Source organism: Dermacentor variabilis, chromosome 7, assembly GCF_050947875.1.
Source record: "Dermacentor variabilis isolate Ectoservices chromosome 7, ASM5094787v1, whole genome shotgun sequence".
Taxonomy (NCBI): Eukaryota; Metazoa; Arthropoda; class Arachnida; order Ixodida; family Ixodidae; genus Dermacentor; species Dermacentor variabilis.
This window is the reverse complement of record NC_134574.1, coordinates 157,485,560-157,491,750: the sequence shown is the minus strand read 5'-3', so window position 1 is coordinate 157,491,750 and position 6,191 is coordinate 157,485,560.

Here is a 6,191-nt window from a genome sequence, read left to right as displayed (position 1 = left end):
ACTGTGGGGGATAGGCCACGAATCGGGTGGTAATATGATTCAATAAATAAAATAAATTGGATAATAAATAAATAACACAGGAAAAAAAATAATCCAAGATGCAAAATAAAATGTGAATACATGAAATAAAGTATTGGTCAATACTGTAGTAAGCCTTGCGGTGATAAGAAGGGTTAAAAAAAAAAAGCATGAAAGAAAGGTGGATGCACCTAAACTTGAGTAAGGTAAATTATGGATAATAATAGTAAAATTTAAAGTGTAAATTTGTGCTTTTTTGAATTTTCCAAACTAAAGTAGAGATAAATCACTTCTTGAAACTAAGAACTGTTAACAAGGCATTCTTTTTGGGCCACATAGAAAATCATAAATGGCTAGGCACACGTTCCTGTGGCTATAGCCCAATACTGTTGCTCCAAGAGAGAGAATAGTAGTGCTGTTTAAAGGCAATCCTAAATTTTGAAGAGGGATTTCTAGACATAGTTTTCGTTGAACAGAAAATCGCCGACAAGATAATAAAAAATGATCTTTAGATTCCGGTTCATTGCAGAGGCAGCATAGAGGGGATACCGCCAGACGACACCTGTGCAAGTAAAAGTTAAGTGTTGGAATACGGCAACGCAGCCTAGTAAAGGAAACTTGGAATTTACGGTTAGGACACCAATTCCGGTTCCAAGAATAATTTAGGTGCGAAAAATCTGTACATTTTGCCAATGACAGGGCTTTTTTTGTCTTCGCTCAAAGAAAATTGTCTATATCTGGCTGCAGTGACGTACGCCATTGCCGGCAGCACAGAGAGCACGGGGCCTGTTAAAGCAGCTCGGGCCAAGGAATCGGCTGTTTCATTAATTTGAATGTCTCTGTGGCCTGGGACCCATACCATATGAACTAAACTTAAATGAGGCGGAGCTAATGAATAAAACGTGTTCAATGTTGTCGATTTTGTAGACGCAGTAAGTGCACTGCACACAGATAGAGAATCTGTGACGATAATCACTCTTGTAGTATCAACGGGTAATGTCCTCAAGGCAAGAACTATTGCCAGAAGTTCGGCATGAAAAATTGATGTGTAATCTGGTAGGCGAAGTGAGAAAGACCAGTCGAGGGATGGTGAGTAGATACCCACGCCTGCCTTCTCTTCACACGAAGAAGCATCAGTCGCTATAACATTTATTTTGAAACGGGCCAAATATTCTTGTAAACGGTCATTCAAATATGTTGTGGGCAGAAATTTTGCATTGTTAGGAAAAATGTCTGCAAATTCAATTTTGAGGGATCCTGTAGAGCTATGAAGCGGAATTATTTCTCTAAGGCTTACATTTAAAGGTGTCAATTGTGCTTGCACAAATACAACTTGTGGGGTATGCAACCGTGACCACGTGTTCTCAAAGAATGGATTTGGTTCACTAATAAATGCATATTGTCCTCGTCGTAGCGAAGATTCATAAGCTCTTAAGTAGGCTTGAACCGTAAGCATGCGGAATCGCGTGTGAAGAGTAGGTAGGCGCGCTTCCTGGTATAATACATTATTAGCAACAAATTTAGGGAGACCTAAACATAGTCGAAGAGCTTCTCTTTCTAACAGAATAAGGGGCCTTAACTTATATTTTGCACTTCCAGAGAATAAAACACAGCCAAATTCTAGAATCGGTCGTATATACATACGATAAATCATAATTAGTGTGTCACTTCGCATACCAGAACGTCGGTTACAAATTCTACGTAGTAGACCTACGGCTCGTGTCCCCTTCGTTCCAATACTCTCTATGTGAGAACGCCAGTTAAGTTTTCCGTCATATATGATACCCAAGTATTTTATTGACTCTACCTGAGGAATGGTTCTTTGTTCGTATACTAATGATAACTGTAACGGCCCGGAAAACGGAAAAACAAGGACTGCACTTTTGTTTACGTTAAGTGATAGATGGAGATCATGGAGCCACGTCGGTAGAGTACCGAGGTACGCTTGCAAAGACAGGTGAAGAGAATTTACCTCTCTAGCAGTCGCGAGAAATGCAATGTCATCTGCATAGACATACAGATTTACATCCTGGTGCAGCGGAACTGAACTCATCAAGAGGTTAAATAGCACAGGAGACAGAACAGCCCTCTGCGGCACCCCTCCTGTCTGATCGAACTGCCTTGAAGAAAAACCGTTTTGAAAACGATGAAATTTTCTGTTTCGTAGAAATTCGAAAATCCATGCCGTTATATATCTAGGAAAATTGTAGGACTGTAAACGGTCCAGCAGTAGAGAGTACTCAACGCTGTCATAAGCTTTTGCGATGTCAAGAGTCACTAAAGCACTAACTTCTTTTCTTTGTTGAGCAAGTTGGATGCGGCTTTCTAAATCTACATGCGCGCACCAAATGGACAGACCGGGCCGGAAACCTATTTGGCATGTGCTCAGTAACGAATTTTGGTATATATGATCCATCATACGATCATATAAAACTCTTTCAATGAGTTTTACAATATTTGGCGTAAGAGAGATAGGCCTAATATTCTCAAGATTGTAGCCGGCTCCTTGTTTTTTAAGCAACGGAATAATTTTGGCTGTCCTCCATTCTTGTGGAATCCACGAATTTTGTAGAGAATAATTTACCGTATTCAGAATGTCGTCAGGAGACATTTCAAACAATAATTTTAGCATGGCATTGGAAATGCCGTCAGGACCTGGAGCTGAGGCAGGCAGAGACCCAAGGACATTACACAGTTCTGACATTGTGACTTCCACAAAGTCATCGGCGATGGAGGGCCTTAGTGGCCCATTCGGCAAACGTGATGTTAAGAGTTGAGCTAAGCCCTTTCCTATGAATTCTGATGAAGCAGATATCTCGCGCGGTGAAAGAATTATCGATTCAGTATTCGGTCGTGTCGGTATGAATTTTCTGTATCGCAGGAATCTGAAGAGAGCCTTTTTGTTGCTGGGCTTAGAGAGGAAGTCATGATGTTTTTCGTCATATTCGCATTTGGCATTCGATACTGTTCTCTTGAACGCAGCAGCTGCGAATTTATAATCACTCCAGTTACTCGGACACTGATTGTAAAGTAATTTCTTCCATGCGGCTTTGCGTCTTCTATCCTGGCGTCTTCGATCCTGGCGAAGCGCAAGCCCGTCGTCGTCTTCTCGGGAACGCGAGCCGTGGCGGTCGTGGCGCCTCTAGCGGACGCTGAGTTCGCGGATTCGCCCTGACGGAAGAATGGCGCAAGGAGGCGGGCAGAAAAAAAAATATGAAAGAAGATAAAAAAGAAGCTATGGAAAACTAAACGAATAAAAAAAAAATTCGGGAAGAATTAGTCGGTAACGATCGTCAAAGAGTGCGCTTGCTTCTTTCAAATCTGCTGGAAAAATTCGCTGGTCAGTATTGTCAAGCGCAGGAGCATCCGGGTAGAGACTTCATCACGTGACCTCAACGCGTGACGTACGCGACCGCTGATTACACTCCGGGGATCGGCCCCAACTTATTTCACTGTCAACGATGCAGGCACACTCACCTCAGTCAGACAATCGATCCAGCAGACGTGACAAAGCCGGGGAACGTAGGCAAATACAGCTTCGCTTCAATAAATGAGTGATGCGATGGATGGATGGATGGATGGATGGATGGATGGATGGATGGATGGATGGATGGATGGATGGATGGATGCAAAACTTTAATAAGGTCCTGAGGTATGCGACTCAGCGCGCTGCGGGCCGCTCCCACGTTCGGACAGTCGGGCCTTGCCCGACCGCCGCATCGTGGGCCCTCTGGACAGCCCAGTGATGCGATCGAAGGCTTTTATTTGCTGCACTGATGCGTACTGCCGCGAACTTGCTGTGCAATGCAACAAACGTTTTGGAATGTGACCGCGCATTGGCCTCTTTGCACAGTCTTCGACTGCAAAGTCCAGGAGATGTGCCATCTCCTGAACTTCTGCTTGCCTGACAGCTACATCGTGTTCAACAAGTCCTTTTACAAGTCGGCTTGCGGAACGGTCATGGATGCTTCAGTCTGAGAGGTTTGCATCCATCTCGTCAGAAGCTATCGAAGAATCGGCAGTGCCACCCGTTGGGCCGGCTCCCGCGTCTTTTGTTCACTGCTTCGGCGATTGCCTTCACACAATTCGCGGCAACGACGTCACATGAGTTTTGGACCACTCCATAGAGACTAGTATCCAACTCACTCTGAAAGAACAGAAAAAATGGTTGCGTTAGGTTTCTGGACGTTCTTATTGACCGTATATCGACAAAGGGCTCGCACAAGCGTGTACCACAAGCCCACGCACACCGGGAGGTAGCTCGACTTCCATTCAGTGCAGTCCATCAGACACAAGCGGTCAGTATATAGGTTCTGCACTTTTCGACCGGGCTTTCCGTGTATATATACTGCAGTCCCTAAAGACGACGGCGGGATCTGAGCGCTAAAGGTCACCCTTGTAACCTACTGGCTCAACAGGGACGTCGGACCGGTCTGCTAAGCGGTTCTTAAGGAGAATAAACGCGTTGCTGTCCCGTGTACGCGTGGTGTAAGTGAGGCATTAACAACTATGACGTGTGGATGACTCATGTTCCTCGCAGAAAGCTCCGCGGCCAGTTGGTACGCGTGGAGGACCCCATCGAGCGTGACTTCGATGGGGTCATCACAGCCTTTACAAGATTCCCTGTATAGACTGTGACTCCAACCGCCAATTTTAGGAAAAGAAAGAAACAGTGCCAGTAAACCGTGGCAAAGACAAACACGGCATCGAACGAGTTGGCCGAGCATTACTAGATCGGATCGGAAAGCATTTATTGGGCTCCAGAAAAGAGATCTTCGCGGCTTCAGACGGCCTCTTCCGTCTTCTGATGGATTCTTCTGTCTGCAATCACATGGTTGGTGCCCGAGTCCAAGGCTCCACTGAGTATGGCCAACCCGCGAGCTCGCTCTACTAGGCGCTTTTGGCCGTTCAAGCTTACGCTGGAAAGCATACTCTCCCACTGTTCCGCACTCGGTTTTTTTTTTAATTTTATAGATTTATAGATTTAATTTTATAGCATTACTAGAAGACAGGCCATACCATCCACTGGGACGCAGCAGCTGTCATTTGGCAAACACTGTGATCGGGCTAGTTGGTACGAACCCATAACTTCGGTTAGCGGAAAAACGGACGCGAACTACCGTTGTCAGAGAAACATATCTATCTACACGTTTACTGTTTGAATCAGTCTACACAACACCAAAGTGATTAACAGGAGACGGGGCAATCCACCCACGCTCATTGCGCCATATTCCCAGTTTGATTTTGGTTCGGTTTAGTGCCTGCGGGTATGGCTCAACCCACTGCAGGGGATCGGCCCACTATACGCATAAGCAAGCACTGTGGATATTCCTTGTTGTAGATGCAGATGCGGATCCTCGGAAACACTGCCATTGTGAAGATGGGGCCCGTAGGGGCTCCTCGTTCTTCCCAACAACAGCGTTGATTAACATTCTTTGACAACTTCGCCCAGTTTTGGGCATGTGTGTGTGTGCGTGCCTAACCCCTTTACGCCAGCTCTCCTGGAGGGAAAGGGAAGATGGGGCATGTCACCGAACTTCCGTCACCAAAGGCACAAGTAAGTCGACGACGGCCAACCCACTACCTGCTGCGCCGCGGCGCGCGCACACTGACCCATTGTATAAATGCATGGGTTGAACGAAACCAAATGGTAATTAAGAAAATCCAGTGGTGATTTAGCGGTAAATGCGAGAGCAATGCGTTAGAATTACGTCGCACCTCTCTGATAAAGAGGTTTAATCGACGAAGTGCCGATGACGGGTGGAGCGCTTCACAGCGCAGTTTCTAAGTTCGAGCCTCTGCGGCACGCGATGCTGTTGGCAATCCTGCTGTCTAAGCCGAGGTTTCCTTCCTTATAATATATATATATATATATATATATATATATATATATATATATATATATATATATATATATATATATATATATATATATATATATACACACACGCTCTTCTGAGCTGTCTCATCATCTCTGCCACTACCACGTGAGTGAGTGAGTGAGTGAGTGAGTGAGTGAGTGAGTGAGTGAGTGAGTGAGTGAGTGAGTGAGTGAGTGAGTGAGTGAGTGAGTGAGTGAGTGAGTGAGTGAGTGAGTGAGTGAGTGAAGAAACTTTATTGCAGGTCCGGCGAGGACTCGAACTCGTCGCGCACCCGGCTGGTCCCACGTCGGG